The sequence below is a fragment of the Sipha flava genome, unplaced genomic scaffold, assembly GCF_003268045.1.
Source record: "Sipha flava isolate LNK unplaced genomic scaffold, YSA_version1 2_pilon_pilon, whole genome shotgun sequence".
NCBI lineage: Eukaryota > Metazoa > Arthropoda > Insecta > Hemiptera > Aphididae > Sipha > Sipha flava.
In genome coordinates, this window is record NW_020272972.1 from 1,843,051 (window position 1) to 1,864,456 (window position 21,406).

Here is a 21,406-nt window from a genome sequence, read left to right on the forward strand (position 1 = left end):
CCGCCGCCGCCGCCGCCGCCGCCGCCGTCGCCAACGCCAATGCCGCCGCCACGGCCGCAGCCGCGAATCGAGTGTTGTTCCAGACGGTGTATCGGTGCGTGATCGCCGCGGTCGAGTCGTACGGTCGTAACCGTATACCGCATCGTCTCGTGCGAAAACGCCTTCAGCGGTCGCAGTGCACACACCGTACGTGGAGCGGATCGAGTGCAACGACATTATTGTCATTACAACGGTACGATTTAGCGTCCGCTACGCGCACGTGGGCTTTTCGATTTCGGTCGCGAACACGTCGCACCGGTCCGGGATGATCTCGTAAGACCAATCGGCAAGGTAAGAGCCCCGGGCTGCGATTGAGAACCGTTCGTCCGATCGGTCGTGTTACACTTACGGCACGGGCCCGATCCCTCCGGCCGCCGTGACGTCACGTTAAAAAAAAATTGTTTTTCCCGAATGTCCGCCTCCCGCGTCGGCAAACGTGTCTCGTGCCGCTGTCGTCCGCGGTGCTCGCGTTGCGCGACGGATCGTTCCGATGCACGATCGCGTACCGTCTCGGTCGTCGTTGTACACCGCAGCGGACGGCGATCAATCGATATTCGCCTGCCGACAAGGACGAACTTTAACGGAAAACACGGTGCGCGTAACAATAGCGCGTCCGGGACGCGTTTGTATTTGATCGGAACGATAAGAAAATCTTTATAGGCCGTTTTATTTGTGCTGGAGGAATCCACGTTGCCGCGTGTGTGATTATCGGTTTCTTATTGCTTCGTACCCGTGATGGTTACCACATATTTTATTTTATTCCATTGCTTTTGCATATAAATAATACTAAACATGATCGTATTAAAAATAATACCATAAAAGTACAATGCACGTTTCATATTATATTTTTATAGCGTCATTTCATTATTATGTTCGTCCGTTTTCCTTATATGCATTCAACTTTCGCGTGAAAAAAATTAAGAAATTTATTTCTACTCAATTTTCGCACGAGCACGCACACGCTGTATAATGTATGTGAACGAATCGATTGTGAGACAACGGGCAAACGAAAATCTATGAAAGGGTGACGATCAGTTTGTCTGGAAATGATCGGCCGATCAAAAAAAGTCTGAAGATCGGCAATAGGTTAACAAGTTCAAGATTACCATAGGTACGCAAAATAATTGTGAATAGTTTACGTATTGGTGTAACTGTGAAATCACATAAATTACGTAATGTAACCGTGACTTGGATTTAAACTTCTTGTGGGTAGTTGATTAGAACTCTAGATGGGAATGGTACGTGGAAAATTACGCCAAAAGCGAAATCTACATTTGATATTTTACGCAGGCGTGTTTTGTAATTAAATTAAATACGCGTTTAAATTCGCGAAATAAATCGCGTCTCGTTACGTATCGTGCTAGTTTGATTACAATACGATTAATTTTAACATTGTAGCGCGATTAGAAACGCGATAATGCACTATTATCGAACACTGAACATGTCATCCTGTTGATTTTTGTGTTATATTCTGTTTCGTAGCAATAATTATAATAATACCGATTCCGATAACTACGACTTCCGTCGCTAGTACGACGAGGGAAGATCGTCCATGACCAAGTTTTCACGAATAAAGTTTGTGCATCGGACCTGTGGAGGCCGGGGAGGATAATCTGCCTAAGCGTTATTGAATATGATATATCTTAAAAGTTGATACCTCCACGGCGCAGCGTACCAGTTGTTACACGAGTGATTGTTACTTTTCAGTTTTAATTTTTCAACGCGAACCACCACTGAACTCGCAGAATCCATTTGCATTACGAATAGAAAATAAAATAAAATACGCAGGAAACGGACGGACGCTGTCTGTGAAATAAAATAATCATCACGTCTTAGGAGCAATTATTATGATTTACGTCGTTCGAAATATAACGAAACGGTCGTGCTATCGGGATGCCTCGAACAGGTGCTTGCAAAAGCACATTTATTCGAAGAACCGAAATTAAAGTTTAAATTGTTGTTAAAAAATAACGTTTTTTTTTTTTTTTTTTTGAGGATGTATCCGCCGCGTCACCCGCGGACACGTGTAGCTGACGTTGTTTCGGACCAATAATTTGATTTAATCGGGCGTACCGCTAAATCCCAGTCGTCGCCCAGTGGCGGTCGTTTCATCGCGTTTACGTGACAACGTTACACATTATTATTGCGATCATGACGCACCGTTTATCCTCGTCTGCTGGATCCTCCGTGCGCGTAGGAAACGCTGAGTTTTCGTATCGTTCCGTGAACGCGTACTCCTCCCCAGTGACGTAGCATAGCGCATGCATTCGATTACACTATACTAAACTTAAGATCTATGAACAGTATTAACGAATATTGCTAAAACCCTTTTTTCGTGCAAGAATCCGAAAATACCGAACACATTTCCTTGTCATCGCTTTTATTAGGAACGGTTATCGTTATTACATTCAGCACGTCGATTTTCAACAGTAATGCGCGGAAATATGGTTTAAAAATCTGTTGCGAGCGAGACGCTACAACAGTAAATTTGAATAACAATTTGAATCGCATTCTATTGATTCGGATATTTTTATTTTGTTAGCTAATCTTGTTGCTCACGGACAAAAAGAATAAGGGGGAGAAGCGTAAAAAACTAACCCCCATTCAACCTTTTTCACTTACGACTGGTGCCCCTCCCCTCCCCCCAAACGATTACAACCGTTCAACAGATCGTCGTGTTACGAACTCACGTGCATCAAACGAGATCGAACCGATTGTTACGCGCGTGCACACAACACGATATCGAAACACCCACGTAACAGTGTAGTGTGTGTCGGGTACCGTGCGCAATGTACACACCGAGCCGGGTGTATGCGGCGGGTAACATATTATATTTAAAGCTCGTGCAGACTGTTTGCTTTCCGAAAACGAAACAACTACCGTACGATACGGATATCGTTTACGCGCGCGCACATCATCAACGGTGTTGACACGACGATGTTTAATAAAACGTCCTCCGTTGCGCTCGCCGTCGCCGGCTCTATCCGCGCGGTGTGTACACAGTGCGCAAATACGTGTAAACGGCATGAGCTTACCGCAGCGCGCAGTATCCAACCCCTCCGTCGAGCCTTTGGCAAAAAAAATAAATGATGTTCCGTCCTGTACGGCCGAAATGATACTACATTAACCGGCAGCCGTCGGCGTGAACTTAAATCTTCAAGAATTCGGTAGGAAGTTTACCCGGTCCGTTTTCACAGCTTTTTTTTTTTTTTGTTTTCAACGGGACCCAACGCCCAACGTTCAATGCTTTCACCGCGCCGAAACGCGTTCGTTCCGGAAAGTGCACGCATGACGCGACCAATCACGTTGTCGTTCTTTTTCGCTTTTTATATCCTCGGACGCGAAACAGATTACGGTGCTTTCGCCTTGTTCTACATTAAACCTAATGATGTTGCCGATAATAGCTGTTGCCGCTCGGTAAAACGGTGACCTTAAACGTCGACGGTGGAAATACGAATTTCCCAAAAGATAGGACGCTCCAACGTGATTCGGCGTTCCGGTAGTTTTGTTTCGTTTCCGGTGGGACTTTTACGTCTCATCGAGTACATAATTAAGTACCCGAGCACTGCAAATGCTAGTCACTAAAGAAATGATGAGCATAACGGTGTAAAAGTATTATCGTAACATCATAATTTAACGGAAAATTATTTTTCAATTGAAACAAACCAACGATTGTTCTTATAAATAATTAGCTGCATCATATTGTACGGCGTATTACATCAAGTTTACCCTAAAACGGTCAGACCAAATTAATTCATACTCTTGAATCCGAGTCGCATTAGCTTTGTATTGGATTCCAGAACTATATATGTTATGTATACATGCCAAAGTCGCTCCTCGGTGCTACTCCTAATTTGTTACCCACTGAGTCATTAAATTAATAATTTCATTAACTTGTAATGCGTTACATTGACTTTCGTATATTAACCACACTGAGTTTTGATTATTTTCGTATTTTATTTATTCCGATACCACAAAAACTTCGTTCAACTACATGTTCTCTCATACTATAGTGACACTGATATCATATATAGTAAAGGATTATTTTCTTTTCAAATTTTATTCGATGGAAACGTCTATTGATGCGTCTTTTTTAAGAACAACATGGATTACGTGATAGATTTTCGTATTTTTATTCCTTAGAGAAGATATTTATTATTATTCAGACTAGAAGACTTATAACAAAATATTTATTTCTCCAACTGTAAAATGTCGCACGAATAAATGTATCACTATAAAATGTATACTATAATTGATTTCACATACTTGACGGACACCGTATCCACGAAAAATAGATAAAAACTCATTAATGATAATTTTGAGCTTACTTTGCTCAAGCTCTTGTACTTTTACATATAACTGCATTTTTTTAAATTTGATTAGAGTCGATTATTTTACCGTAACGTGTACTATACTCGAGTGCATACATTTATCATGTATGTACATAATTATTTTCGCATAAAATCATATTATTACAAAGTGTAACTGCAAACGTATTTAATATGGACAATTGATAGATGTGTATGTATTTGTAAATGATTTATTGGTTTAATAATAAACACCAGAGTAGACATGCTCAAGGAAAATTGTATTATAACTGGTAGACTCTTGTGATGATATACCCACGAAAACTTATCGTATAATAAACTAAAAGTAAATGAAATTTCTCAAATATTTGGAAATCTTGGATTGTATGATTTAAATTCAATCTACTAAGAATTACGCAGAACATGAAAATTCGAAATGTATTTCTGTTGCAAATTATTTCGAACGCATATTTGCAGATATTTGTAAAATATACAACCATCATCGACGTTCCCTTACCAATAACGGTGCATTATTATTTTAATTATTTTTGAAAAAACATGTCTACAATAGAATTTGGTAATCGAAAAGCGTTCGTGGATTAACGTCAATGTAAACGTAAAAATGTTAACGGCAACTGATGGCTAACAAAATCGAAATCGTATATTTATAAAATCAGGTTTTCGTACAGTTATTCGAATAACACGTACAAATGAATAGTATTACAGCACACGACGGTATACCTTTGTCTTGTTTTGTGCACGAAACTACGCATAAAATACGACGTTTTAAATTAAACATAAACACAACATAATAATGCAATGTAATAATAATACTTATATTAAATCGCACGCGTGCGCACACTTGCATTCGTTTTACGCAAATACTAAATATGCAAATATGAAACCTCGCGAAGTCGTATAATTGGGGTACGTCGAACAAACAATAATTAATTAGCACGTATCGCAAATCCCATAAAAGTGTAATAACGTCATATCGAAACGGATAATTTCCGTCGAATCGCCTAGTACGCGCAACAAACTAGCCGTGGGTTCACAGACCAAAGTTTTTCGAACATTTTTAAACAGTGCAAACTGTTTAATATGAACGAAATGTTCATGGCACGTTTCTCGACAGCCACGAGTAACATTTTAATACTATTTATTTGTTATTTTTTATTTTTTCGATAATTGTTAAATTTATTTAAAAGATCGTTGCTTCTGTTCGAAACCATTGTTGTGGATTAATATCGATGATTACGCACACTTTTATGTAACACGGACGAGTTTCGATGTCCAAATGACTGTAGTTTGAAATTCTAATCGAACTGATAGATTGAGCATGAAAAAAAATTCGTAAATCTTTTAAACGCGTGAACACGTAATATTTTTTTGGATCGTTTACACCGTATCTCGTCCAGGTAAAAAATTTTTAATTTTTTTCAATATTATGTGATACGTTCGAAACGACACAGGCTTGAGCGAAGAGTTTCCGACCGTACCGAGTGGGCACTCGAAGTCCGCGCGAGCACAATGGGCTATTGCGAACGTCGATGACGTGGTAGCGACGAGAAGATTTTCATATACGTCGTTGAAATGATCCTCATTTGTATAATAATAGGATCGCCCAGGCGACCATCACACGTAGCTGAGTTTCAGCCGCTAATAGACACATGCAGTGCACTTCTTATACGACAACGGGATTCAAAAAACTTAACAAATACTAATTATATGTTTAAAACAAATGGGAAAAAAAAAAATCATTTAGACATTGTCATCAAACCAGTATTTTGATACATTTTGAAAAACATAACATGAATAAAATGTTAGAAAGTTATTAAAAACAATTTCAAGTAAATTTTTTTGAGTTATTGCATTTTAGGCACACGTATGATTTTAATTATACTCGAGTACACGCAATCTAATAAAAAATTGTTTAATATATTATAAATATAATTAAACCCAAGGAAATCGAAAAAAATAAAATAATATACCTTTACTTGTGTAGTAAACCATACATATATTATTTTTAACTGAAGATTTGCAAAAAAAACCAATACAAAAATATTGCGCTTCACTTCGCTCGAGATCAAAATATAAACTTTAATTTTTATTTCTTATTTTAACAAACTATAAGAATTTTAGTAATATGTTCGACTACAAGTGAAAAATGATAACTCTTATGTATCTGCATGATTCAACCAATTTAATTATATGTACTGCTGAAGCAAGTACAACTAGCAAGTTCGTTTCAACCAGTAAAAACTTCGTGTGCGGGTGCCATTGCAAAAATGTTTTGATCAGAAGTTGACCAGAGGAATTAAGTATATCGTCAGGGGAGGAAACGGAAATGCGTGTCCTTGTTATACTTTTGCATACTGTCTCTCTCTCTCTCTCTCTCTCTCTTTCTCTTTCACGTACCATGGCGTGTCGTGATGTCATTTATAACATTGTCACGGGCCGACGAAACGAAAAATAAGTGACGTTTTTTTCCGATGAAAATATTCGAGCTTGTGTTTCACGCGTGTGTTCAACGAACATTTTTTCAACCGTTCTCTCGAGCGAAGAATATTACGGGTTATCATATTATATTTTAAGCGTGCAATTTATATTTAATTTATTTTTTTCCTGTAACGTTGTAGTACGACAGTGTAGCAGATAGAGTCCGTGTCCTCGTATCATATGTGTGTTGTGTAACAATAATAACACAAGCCATAACATGACCTCAGAATTGGAACACTCGTTTATTATCGCTGTTACAAATAATCGCAAAACGCAAGAACGACGTCATGACACAGAGATACATACACATTTTCAGGAAATTTGTACCGATTTTTTTTTTTCGGATTTCCGGTCGACGACAAATATATCGCTCGTGCATATTGTATAACGACGACGTTGACGACCTTGTGCAACACCACACGTGGTCCAACATGATATTTTGTCGTGTACTACATTTGGCATATAAATATTACAACATTTGAACACCAATGACCCAAGGGCACACGATATATACACGTCTGTAAAAATTAAAACGAAAAATGTTGCAATATTGAAATAACTGTTTGATATAAGAATATAAAGTCAAGCAATGTATATCGTCCATATAACGTCTATTAGGGACGTATAAGCTAACGTTCCTAAAGGGCCAATTTAAGATCACTTAAACCTAGCAGTCCAGGAAACTAAAACTACAACTACAACTACATAACGTATACAAGTCGATAGATCCAAAATTTGATATAGGTAACAAAATAAATATTAATTATGAACATGTCGTATTTAGTTATGTAGTGATCAAACTATAACTGAGTTCGATAGCAGATTATAGTTGATATCAACATTTTATTAACAATGTAATATATTATGTGGATATATGGATATCAACTTTGTATCAAGTATTTTTTCCTTTCAAGCTTGAGTTTATTAAATTTTAAAAGGTAACGCAGGCTAGATAATAATTATACAAAGGTTGGATGTGACCTGCGGGTCATCAGTTTCTCGTCCCTGGCATACATCGTAATAAGTTCCCGTAAACACCGTGATAATTTAGTGTAATTGTAGTAGCATGATATTCGATTAATAAAACATTAAAAAAAAAATATATATATATATATATATATAAAATACATTTGAATGGGTAAAAGTTTAAAAGATTTGAAACCGTAAGTCAAGAGCATAATGAATATTAAACATTATTGAATAATATAAAAGTATGAACATTGTATGCTAAAAAATACCTTTAAACTGCATGGTGATGAAGAAAAGCAATGTTTCGGCTCAGTGTATGAACTACATTTTTTTTCGGTTTTCTTTTTTCTTTTTTTTTTTACTAACTATTCAACCGTCTAGCAATTTTCATATAATAATAAAATATATGTTATACTTGCATTTGTACGGTGAACGATTACGTTCAAGCTTATCGGTCGGACCTTGACAGGCCACTGTAATTCACATATTGGATCATGTAATATAGTATAATAATGTATGCTTCAGTCGGCAAATTAAATTATGTTTACATATTTAAATTTCGTCAAAACAATACCTAATACAACATTATACGATATTTCACATGAATATTCATTCAACGATTTTACCGTTCGTATTCCCGACAATGATTGTTATAATATGCAAACATTTATCAAAAACAAATATTCTGATCTATTGTTCATATCAGAATTATATGTCGTATAGGATAAAAATAATAAATACCAAACACATACTATCCGGATTTAAAGAGAATAAACTAACGGATAAACGATGTTTTGTAGTATATATTCATTGACGATCCGGAAAGGGCTAAGTAATACATTTTTTTTCCCTTCAACTGATATTCTTAGTAATCTTCAAACTCTGATCAAGTATATAATCTATATCGAATTGTATCTCCTTTAAATGTAGAATTCCAATTTATTTTTCAAATATTACTTTTACGTTACTCCAATCCTTTTCCTCGGAAATCTTATCGTTCATTCATATCACTCAATTTCTTATTGCCGTTTTGATCGATCATTTATAAAAAGATAGAACAAAGTACGTAATTTAACCGGTTTAAAGTCTCTTTTAAGTCTTACACAACATTAATAATTCATGATCTCTTCATTCTCTGTCCGTCCTTTCTCATTCTCGTTATTTGTTCTTATTTATTTATTTCCCATGTACACAATGTAATACAGTTTTTTCCATTCATGTTTCCATTATATTCTAAAAATAAAAAAAGTTAACAAAATTGAAAGCAATTATTTGAAATTGGATTTCTTTATAAACTTATTCATCTTAATCAATATTAAATTATGTAAAATTCAAACCATAGAAATATTATATATTAATTTATTGTACTTATTTTTTACATTATTTTTACAATAGTTATGATATATTAATATTAATATATACTGTGAACTCAATTGTCATAAAAGTTTGAAAAAAAACAATTACAATTGCTTAATAAAACTTGATTTCTTACTATTTAACATAATAAATATCTTTAACAATACTAAATTACACACCCATCTAATAACTATAACTAAATAAAATTATAAACCGACAACTGTACTTAAGATGTTATACTGTACTTTCGTAGCAATTCATTCTTATAGAAACATGTTTAAAAAACACCATATTAACCACCAGAAAATCGATTTAAAACTCAACTCCCTGTGACATGAATCGAAACACTCCCATGAATTCTATATGACTTTCTGTTTACAATACTTACGCAAATCATGTTTATTATTATACGATGTTGTAATCAAATAATTCGTTGGTTTACTTTTCGATTTACAACCATCGTATAATATAATTTCTATAAATTAATTTACAAAAAAAAAAAAAATGTTTTACCGTAATAATTATTAATTTCATTCCTCTGCTGTTTGTATTTTTAATTTTTTTATCAATCCGAATCATATGTAACTCAAAAACACAACATTCAGCTGTTATTAACATAGTAAACTCTTGCGCATGACCACACATGTGTTGAGTTGAAAATGAAATTCATTAGTTTTAATGTAATTGTTATTTTTCCCCTATCGTTATACGTTCGTCCATCACTCCCATGCGTACACTATGTGTACACGTATATGGAATCGTAACAGTCACGTAGCAAATAACAGTGTCATTTAAGTCAATTAAATTTATCTATCAAAGTAAATGATATAAATCGACGACAGCAGCGTTTTTATTGTAAAACTTCGACGAATGTAATTGAACTTAAATTGATATACTGTTTCGCGCTGTGATGATTTTAATTAAAATATGATCAATTTGATATTTAATACGTCCACGCGTTTTTATTATAGCGCGATACTTCGGTGCGTATGTTTTAACAACATAGCAAAGATCACGAAAAAATTAGACATTGACGACAGAGACAAAAATATATATAATACGGTAATATATAAGTATAACTTATTTTTCTTCTAAAGACTATTCTCTCGGTGTTTTAACTCCCATTCTGTCAAGGTCTTCTACTACGCCTAACCGTATTTTTCTTGGTCACCTTCGGGGTCTTCTTCCCGTTGGTTCCCACTCCAGGACTGCTCTACTTATATCATCCTCATTTCTCCGTCATATGTACCCTTTCCATTGAATCCATTTAAATCCATTTGAATCCATTGAAAAACCGTATAATTACAGTAGTAATAATAATAATAATAATAATAATAATAATAATACATTATGGCAGCGATTCCTAAACTGTACACCGCAGTGACCTAGGGGCACCACGACCACTTTCTAAGGGCACCACCGTCTATGGTTCATAACAAATAGTTTAAAATGTATAAAATTGTTTTTCCTTATTGTTTTCGTAAAAACGTTATAGAAAATAATGTAATATTTTCTTTTGTATAATCAGTTATTTTCATTTTAACCTTATAATATTTTTATATAATAATTATAATCATAATAACAATCATTTTTATTTATTTATTTTTTAAATTTAAAAATGCATTAATTTATAACTAAGTAAAATTTTATTTAAATTAATAAAATCGGTTAGATCTTTTTTTGTTTCTATCTTTAATGTTATTCACAGCCAGGGCACCATGGCTAAATTGGGTCTAAAAAAAGGCACCACGGAAAAAAAAGTTTGAAAACCGTTGCATTATGATGTCATCCGTGATACACTAGCAGTGGTATTTCACGATTTTAGTTATTTATTGTAATTTAAACGCGCTGAATCCCAATTAGTATTACATACATACTTGTAATAATAGACGAAAAATAATATAAATGAATGACAATTAAAAAAAAAAAAATAAATAATACATTTACGAATATAATTTTATTAATAACTGATAATATAGCTATAAAGTTACTCAACAGAATTAAATTTAAATAAATAAATTTGGATATAAAAAGCTTATCTAGTGGATCTAATTAAAAGCGAATTTAATAATTGATTGTATAACCTAACTAGTTCTAGGTACTTTTATGTGAAAAGTAAGTATAAGGAAATGTAGTTTGTCACTCAGAAACGTGGACATTTTTAAATTGTAATAATTCTGAGTAAATAGTCAATGTAGCCATTGACCAATTTAAACAAGCATTTTAAATCATGTTTACATATCTGAGTAACAAGGCTGCTCATATTTAGTTTTTCTAATAACGGCTTATAAGATGAGTGAGGTTGACGAGGGATACATTTATATATATATATATAACGAGGGAATTGATTTTGGATAGCTTCGAGGCATTTTATATGAATATTATCGTAGGGCGGACAGACTATAAAATTATATTCAAATATTCAACGTACGAATGAAAAATGTTATTAAAATAATAGGGTTTGAGAAATCTTTACATGTTTTAGTGCTAAATTCAAGCATGGATGATGATTTTTTTGACATATGTACTTAAATAATGAGTTTTGAAAGATAAATACGTGTCAAACTAAATCACCGTTTTCAACCACTTGATAAATGAGATTATTAATTAAATAACAGTTGTAGATAACCGGTGCAGGTGATCTGGAAAAATACGTAATTTTGTTCTTTTCAATGTTAAACAATAAATTGTTATGTTTACACCAAATTATGTAGAATTTCGATACACATATTATATATATATATATATATATATATATATATATATATATATTAATTCTCATCTGCTATCAAACCCATTCTGATTTTGATTGTTAAACGTCTTAATACGACAAATTCATAAATAATACATATTTTTTTTATATCAATTGTAAATTGTAACCATCGCGTATACGTTTTATAGTTAAAAATATTGTTATTTCGTTAGGCATTATAGGTTTAAAAACTAACCATCCAACAACGTAAATTTATTTTTCATTGAATCGTATTATGTACCACGCAAAACGTTTTTGTCCTGAGATTCTGGCCTCGTCCACGATATCGAGGGTTTGGTCATCCTTGGACAATGAACCTCTGCGCTTTTTCTCATCGCACTATGTTCAATTGCACGAGTCACATTCGCAATCATCATTATAGTTACATTGACTCGGTTGAGCGGTGCGAATATTATAATCGCCGCCGCGGGCATCGTTTACACGATAACGAGATTAGCAGCAGTACCTATATCATTAAATCGCAGCGGTGTACATTATTCGAGTAAGAACCGTCTAACCATCTGGGTGAACGCAATACGCGTAATTAATTTAATATACGCGTACGTGTGCATGTGCGTGTGTGTCTTGTAATTACACGTTTCGTACGCACACACGTTGTATGTAAATTTAGGCGTTCGATCATGCGTGTTATTGCAATATCATCATCGCACGATGTTTTTGACAGGATATATTTTATTCCACGACCGAAGTATGATGTAGCCGATCGGCCACCAAGAACAATTTATACACATTTTAATTTATTATTAATTGGTTTGGTTTTCATTAAACATATTTTTTATCAGTTATCGATCCCGGACCGCACGCGAATTAATTATGGATTACGGACTAAAATCGTCTTTTTGTTGCGTTCAGGAGGTATATTCACGGACATTGCAAGAACCGCAAATAGGAGGTAGCATATATGTCGACTGCACAGGCCACTATACCGCATCCGCATGTACACGGTGATTACCGAGAGCAGTGTTAAAAGGGAGAGTCAATATTTATTATATAATATGTAAAGATCCAATAAGTTTAGTAGATGATTATTTGTACGATCATTTCAAAGCAAATTTATTTTACAGCGCCATAATTAGTTTTATCGGTAAGCTTTTCATTGAATATTATTACCGAATGGCAACCGATAGAACCTATAAAAGACTGTTCGATTTATCGTGGACCTGACTGTGGCCATGTTGGTTCTTATCAAACGTTACAACGGTTCAATACTTCGATATCCTCGACCGTTATAAATTAACTATATAGATGTTTAAATGTAGAAATCTCTTCTCGATTCGCTTGATCAGTAACTGTGATACTATCCCGTCGAAATCATCAATCGTCCAACCTACCTTGAATCTAAGGAAAATCATAGATTATAACGTGAAAAAAAAAGCCAAACGATCCTGCGTGCATTTCGGATGATTATTACCGCTTCCGTTTCCTTGCTATCTTATGAACGTGCGTTAACTTGCAGGTGTCAATATAATATGATATGCGATTTGGACGTGCGTGCCATGAAAATGCTCAGTCCTTTAATTTTCCACGCAAATCGCTCTTACGATACTGTGTGACGTATACGCCACGTGTAGGTACATAGGAACGCTCAATCGATTCTCTCCCAGAGGGGGGGGGGGAAGAAAATAAAATCATCTGAAATTTAATTTAAAAAAAAAACGCTTTTTAATAATTTTTTTTCAATGGTTTCGTAAAAAATGTGTGAATTATATTTCACCTGTTTCGACGACGTACGTAGAAACGTATAAATTATCGTGACGTTGACATTTTCGAGATTCGTGAAAATATCATAAAAAATAATACTCACACCTATATGTATGCACACATGACGTGCATTGTACAAATGTGTGAATCGATTAGAGCGAAATGTACAGGGATAATGGTGTACAAAATATTTTTATCGCATTAAATGTACACTCGTTGAGATATGAGCACGCGTGTCCCGGAAAGAATATGAAACGCGTGAATTATATCGGATATAATATAATGATATTATATTATGATAAAGTTTGCTGTAACGCACGTACGATGATAACGCGTCAAATTGTATTATAAATGCGTACAATACAATTAGGAGGTATATAATATGAGCACTGTGAACCGTCAATAGTTTTTATCGGATTTTGTTGGAGCTTAAGTCAAAATATGTTTGGCAATTGATGATTTATCACAGTGAAAATAATAAAAATGTATAATAAATAGGTATCACCGACAGCCTTGGCTTTTTGCAATTGCAATGATATAACTATCACGAAAAATTAGGAACAGCTCTTCAAATTCCGCTAAAGATTCTGCAACGTCTGCACGAATACATACATTCGTTTGCCGATACTATTACATTGGTAAAAACATTTACAGTGAATTATAAATCCTCTTTTTGTCACTGCTATTTAGCTCTGCCCATAAAAACAATGCTGCGCTTTAATCGTTTTTCTTATCGGATAATAAAGGAGATTCGCATTAATCACGTGCATACGCATTTTTACCTATTTATACAACGTGTCTCCATGTCGTAATACGATAAATGTTTAAGCTGTTTTTTTTTTTTTTTTACAGACAAGTTCATTGTTCGAATCAATCACACTGCGCTAAAAATTCTGTTGCTCTCAATAATATGTAAAACGCGCTTGGTAAACTCAATACCAGTTGTCACGGACGAATAATGTTTTCACGCAGTATAATATTTTTACGTTAAAATTGCCATCTGTGTTTGCTGCAGCTTCTGTGGAGGGCGTGTTGTGCACGCGCTTATGAATATTACCTATTATAATATTACCTCGTTTTGTGCGTACCAACGTTTTGTGCGTGGTTATATTCCGGTATTAGTACGCTTACGGGTGATGTCAAGGACGAAAAGTATACCACGGGGCGCGATTTTTATCAATGGAGGTAAAATGGTTATGAGTGAGAATAGTAAGGATGATATAGTAATAGTTAGGAAAGAGTAAGATAGAAAGAGAGAGAAATAAGCCACCACCTTTAACGGCTGGTCGGTCATCGTAACCGTGGCAACACATTGGTGAAAATCAAATGCAAAGGCTGTACATTAACTTTTACAATGAACATCGCTTGTATACGCGTGGGCGTTTCATAAAGCTTGCGTTTCATACTTGTCGTATAATATAATTGTAAAATTAATTTGATATACAGAGTGATCCTGAAATGGATGAGGAAACTAGTATACTAGTGTACTCTCTGGAGTGACCAAATGAACAGTCTTTTACATTTTTTTTTTTTTTATCTTCAAAACCTGGGTTCTATATAATTATCTTCAGAAAATTATTTCAAATCTAAAAATAAATACTTATAAGATACTCGTACTTCTTGCAAATTTTTCACTTGAATCGATGTGTGACGTCGATTTTGGGCTTGTCGCGCATTTTTCACGCTCGAGTCGCCAAGATTAAAATATGTGATGTAACATAACGATTTGTATAAGAACTCTGCAAGTTAAACGAAGATGAAATGTATTTGTTGTTATTTCACATACCTATCTGATTAAAAAACACGATTTTTATCGAATTTCATATTAATTTTATTTAATTATGATTATTTTACAATAAAAACCATGATGATTAATCAGATATGTAAAATAACAATAAATAAATGTTCACCTTCGTTTATATTTCAAAGTTCTCGTACAAATCGATATGTTACACTACATATTTTGATCCTGGCGATTCGAGCGTGAAAAACGCGCGACAAGCCCAAAATCAATGTCACATATCGATTCATGTGAGTAATTTACAAGAAATATATTATAAGTTCTATTAAAAGGCTAAAAGTAACTTTTTTCTAACTTTTCAGTAGAGTGGAACCAAAATTTAATTTGTTACGCCTTTTTATATACGAACGTGTATCAATTGGTTTTCCGCATGGTGATTTTTCGTTTAATCCGCCGAAAACTCATAACCTCGCAAGACTCATACCATCCTTTATACGGATAAATCGACACTTTGATTGATTATTGAACAGAGAAATGAAAAAAGCTAGACTCACAGAAAAAATGTTACTCGGCGTCTTTTAATTGAACTGTCGCGATGAAGAAGTATACGCATTTACTATCGTAGTATCATCATTACTATTTAACGTTCGTAGGACTGTGAAACAGTAAAAGATCCGCGACGATTGACACAATCTAAAGCATAAGTTCATAGTATATATTCTAAACGATGTACGATTTAATTTCCACCTGATGTGTACCAAAAACATGTACTAATACATTATAGTATTGTAGAGACGCATAATCAAAATATATTACATAACCGACAAATTAATTTGGTTCATTTATCAAGTCCAATGCCTGAATCCAGTCATTATCTTTTATTTTTAAACGAATTCACGTTCCACTTCGAATACGTAATTACACAGATATTATCTATAGCCATGGTACATACCGAGTAAGTAAACAAAAATAAAAACCAATCATCGGACAATACATATAGTTTTGATTTACTGAGATATTTCCATTTCTTCTGCTTTATTATGATATTCTGTTGAACTTAGCGGTCGAAGCGCCGTATAAAAGGCCGGATTAAGCACCTATGGGGCCCCGGGGCTGAAATTTTTATATGTGCCCTTTTGACAAAACATTCTTTACAAAACTGCTCGTCACGCTCGCAGAACGATACATTTTTTTTAACTAATTCACAAATTGTCAATTGCATTATAAGATTATAAAATTAATAGGTATATACAATTTACGTCTATAAAACTACTAATTTTAATATGATGAAAAAATTTAATCGGCTTACAATTGTTTAGGTCCCTTTCACTTGGGTACTCAAGAGGGCCCCAGGGCTAACACCCCGACTAAACCCCCTCCCTTAATCCAGCCTTGGCCGTGTACCAGTCATATTAGTCCAGAACGCTATAGAGAGGAATACATTTAATACTCGTACTATATATATATATATATATATATATATATATATATCGAGCGGAAATAATCGTATGCAATTTTAGAAGTTTTCGAAATAAAACTGTTGAACATTTTTTTTTTAAATACACCGTTAGCGGGTCATTGGAATTCGATCAACGCGTTGGGCACGTATGACGTGGGTTCGCCCATTAAAACGAAATACGCGATACCGGACAAGCTCGCGATACGATTGTTAGTTTTCTTTTTCTTTTTACCATAACATTTTACACCTCTGCAGCGCATACACAAATAAGATAAGCAATATTATTATCATAACGAATATAAATTACATTATATTATACGAGCTTTTTTTTTCCTTCCACTCTCTATCTTCGCAATCGTTGTTTCGACGTCTTGCACATCAATGATAAGTACTGGCACACGCATTTTGGCCATCCCTGAACCGCGTGCCGTGGGTCGTAACGAAGTTTATCGATTTGAATCCCTTCCCCCGAGCGCACCGCGCCAAGCTTGAATATTATATGCGTGTACAATGTAAGCACGCACTTTACCATACAACTGTATAGGTACACCCGAGTACGTTATTGTACTTTGAATTTTTTTCCGACTTTGCAGGCTGCCGTAAAACCCTTTCGTCGCTTCCGTAGTCGGTACTCCTCGTTACAACGCGTAAACCCAATAGCGCAAAAATTTACACATTTATTCGTTTGCGTTTCACTCGTGTACCTAAAGGGACCGGGACATGTATTACCTGCGAGGTAATAGTCTGGCCGAGGAACGCGCGTCTCGGAAGTAAGCAAAAGACGAATTCATCGCGAATGCCATCAAACGGATTTTGTGATTGGCTTTTGAGGACCATTTTTACCGATGACATTCGACATCCGGACGTCATCGCACACGTTATTATCCATTCGGAAATAATTACTGCAGCTGCAACACAACCGCTATTCCGAAGCGCGCGTCAGGCAACAAGGACAATACCCGGTGGTATGGCTGGTTTTTACAAGAAGTGGCTTGGTGCCTTGAAAATAATTAATACTTAGTTAAAAACAATTTGTGATATTATGTGCAGATACGGCAAGTCCAATGCACGTTAACAATTCAGTTCTAATGTCTAATATTTTAATAGATATTTATCCTGTACCAAAAAAATATTACTCCAAACTGTAGATTTGAATAAAATGTTTGATATTAAACCTAAAATTAATATTTTTTAACGGGTTTTACCTCTATGTTTTGAGTTGCTTATTAATTATTATCAGAAATAATGTAATTATGCTTACTAATTTTTTTTTAAAAGGATGATAATTACTGCCATATATTTTCTCTTATGAGTTTAGCTTTATAACGTAAAAAAATTAATGATATACATCATTGGTTCTCGACCTTATATAAGCTGTCATTCTCTTTAGAAACAAAACATTTTTCAACGCACCCTAAAAAAAAAGGTTTGCTTGAAAATAATATAGTAAAAATAATTAGTTTGAAAATCATTACAGATAATCAAACGCATGTAGACCTAGCTGATGGTTTTTTTTATTATATTATCTCAAATGTATTTGATAGATAAATACATGAATCTATATGTTTTTCTAAATTTTAATGTAAATAAAATATATATTTTGCTCAACAGTGTTAAGTCAACATCACTCTACCATCCAAGACTTGTTCAATACCCCATACCACCCAAAATAAATTCACTACCCCTCAGAGCCTCTTCACCACCCACCGGAGGATGATATCACCCACACTGAGAAACATTGATTTAGTTCCTAGTAAAGGTGCAAAGAAGTTGGAATTATAGAGGGGGGAAGTAAAATAAAAGTATCCAATACCTTTGAATACTTGAATTGAATACTATAATTTAATTATAATCAAATATTTTTATGATTGATACTATTTTACAAAAGAAAACAGAAAGAATGTAAAATGTGTATGAAAATAAATTGGTAATAGCTTTTAATATTATGTAGACCAAACTGATCGTTTTATACTTCTCATAATTGAAAAATGGTTAGCACACATCTACCAATAAGATTATAAATAGTAAGAAATTTAATTTGAAAAAATGGCACGCAAATACCTATTTTTCCGGTAACAAAACCCGGTAACCGGTTTAGAACCATCCCGTTTTATTTTTACCCCTCCGCAAATCTTGTAGCAATAGCGGCAGTGATTCGACAAATATTGACTGCTTTAAAGTTGTTTTGTTTTGGCGCGAAGAACTCTTCGGCTAAATGTCCGGTAAACTTTGACGAACTGTTCGCCAACAACCGAAATCCTATGTATGAATGTTCACGTGTTTTCCATAAAATAATAAATAATAAACTTCATAGTTATTCTGTCAGTCGCTTAATGTAAACGCTAATAATACCATTTCAAATAACTAATAATGAGATTATTTTTTCATATACTTATCAACCGAGATTTTAGTTGAAATGTGTTGGGATAATTCGGTTGCAATATCGTTCCATGCGTCATTTTTCAAGATTTTTCAATATGGTTTTTATTTCTTGGATCTCTTCTGATTTCATTATTCTTATATGTTTCAATGGACTTGAGTGTAATTTTTTTTTTTTTTATATCCGATCTACCATTATTTAAAAAATGAGAAGAACAATGATTATAAAAGTGAAAATATTTTGACGAGAGAAATTATAACTATGCACCAAGGGCTATTGAACAGTCAACTAATTTATTGAAGCGAGTAGTATAAAAATGATAAAAACTGATAATATTTGAGTTTTGTGTGTTTGTGAAAATTTTCGTTGACACGTTTATACATGTTGTAACATCGTTTGGTTTAACGTCGAAATACCGACAACTCGAGAAACGCCGATTTGTTGCACTCTTCTCTCGCCGTTTTGCTATGCTAGTGTGTTAGCATTTACCGCGAAATTCAAACACCGCGAGGGTATTTCGAATAATTCGATTCGATCGTAATGACTATAACGAGCTAAAGCCAGGGGCCCAACCAAAAAAACTAAAAGTGCACGTGTGTGTTTTTTGAAAAATTCTTCATACGAATACGTTCAATCGATCTAATGAGATCTCTTCGACGGTATTTTTCGAAATTTTCCTTACATAAGATCACAGGTAAGGAACATCGCACGACCGGAAAACGTACGCAGGGATTGTTGGCGTCAAAAACTGATGTGTTTTACAGTGAACCTTCTCCTCACGGGTTCAATCAGATTCACAGTTTGCCTGGCGATGGTTCAGAACCGTATGTTACCGTACACGGTGCGTGAACATATCGCGGGAACTTTTTGTCACGCGACGATAAAAGTGTTGAAAAAAACTATAGTGCTCGACATTTGCCTCCGCACAGCGCTTTTGCGTAGGTAATTTATGCAAAATAGATCGGCGAGCATTATTTATTGCAGCAATCCATGTTAGCGTTTCGCGTAGTGCATCGTTTCACCGTTTTTATTATACAATTGTGTACGTGCTTGGCTTGCTCATTCGGCACTGCAAATCGATTATCTTTGAATGGTATACATATATATATATATATATAAATATTTTAATGGCATCTTTGTTAAAAAAAAAAAAAAAAAAAAAAAAAAAAAACAACGATTACAATAATTTTACATCGGGATCGTCGCGTCAACTGGGATGAAGGCGCGAGAGAAATTGAACTTGGCGCGCACCGCCACGAGGAACAGGTGGACGTATCTAAATGGTTCGCATCCGATAGACGATTAATCGGTCAACACACAATTAATGTGTCACGTTGCGAGTTAACCGTCTTAATCCTATTATACGGACACGGTCGGGGTTGATTTAAAACGTATTTAAGTGATTCCTTAGCAGCGCGATCGAGAATCAGGATACCTATAAGAATATTTAAACGATCTGTGCGTGTTTTACCGTTCGATACACGTTTTGTTCGTTCTTCGAATATTGTTTCAAACGCCTTTATTTTTTCAGGAAACTCATAGCTACTTCTCATTGTCTAACGTTCACTGTTCACAATCATAAATCCAACATAAGACTAACGGATTTTTAGTTTATTGGTTAGAATATTAAACTATACAGTTACATAGTTTAAAGTCTTAAATACAAGAAGAACAGAGAAAATAATTCGTATCTATTTTTACGTTTTATTTCTTTATGGAACATGGTTAAATAAAAAGTTATCCTGTATCTATAAACATATTCGTTGTGATTTTTCAGCCATTAGGCTCAGAAGCGTGTTTATGATACATATTATTGACTATGTTACGTAGGGTATACAATGACGAATCGTTTAGCATTTTTTGTTTAAATTAATCAATTATATTGAGTTACTTTTGTTATAATATATATATATATTATAGTGAATTTATATAAATTCGTTGAGTATATCATAAAACGCGTGAATTCGAATAATCGAACGACTAAAAGTAAGTCTGTGCGTAAAGACGCCATTTGAAAGGTATTTAATAATAGTCGGTATTGCATTTACGCTAATACAGAGTTATCAAAATTAGCAGTTTTTTCGTGTAAACATGTAAAATGGAGAACAATTTATTGTACATGGAAAATAACAATCGAAAATTAGATTTTAATCTTTACTCTAAATAGGAATTGCAGCGGTCA

The 21,406-nt window shown here is 34.4% G+C and overlaps 1 protein-coding gene across 3 annotated transcripts in view; it reads left to right on the forward strand.

Moving 5' to 3' along the window:
* Positions 1-46: 46 nt before the first annotated feature.
* Positions 47-21,406, forward strand: part of LOC112685988 (synaptotagmin 1-like) — a 38,477-nt gene continuing 17,117 nt past the window's right edge. For 2 of the 3 annotated variants that reach the window (XM_025558066.1, XM_025558068.1), the window contains exon 1: positions 47-330. The gene's annotated coding sequence lies outside the window, so the exon portion shown is untranslated. The remainder of the gene's footprint in view (positions 331-21,406) is intronic. The other variant, XM_025558067.1, reaches the window with a different exon arrangement.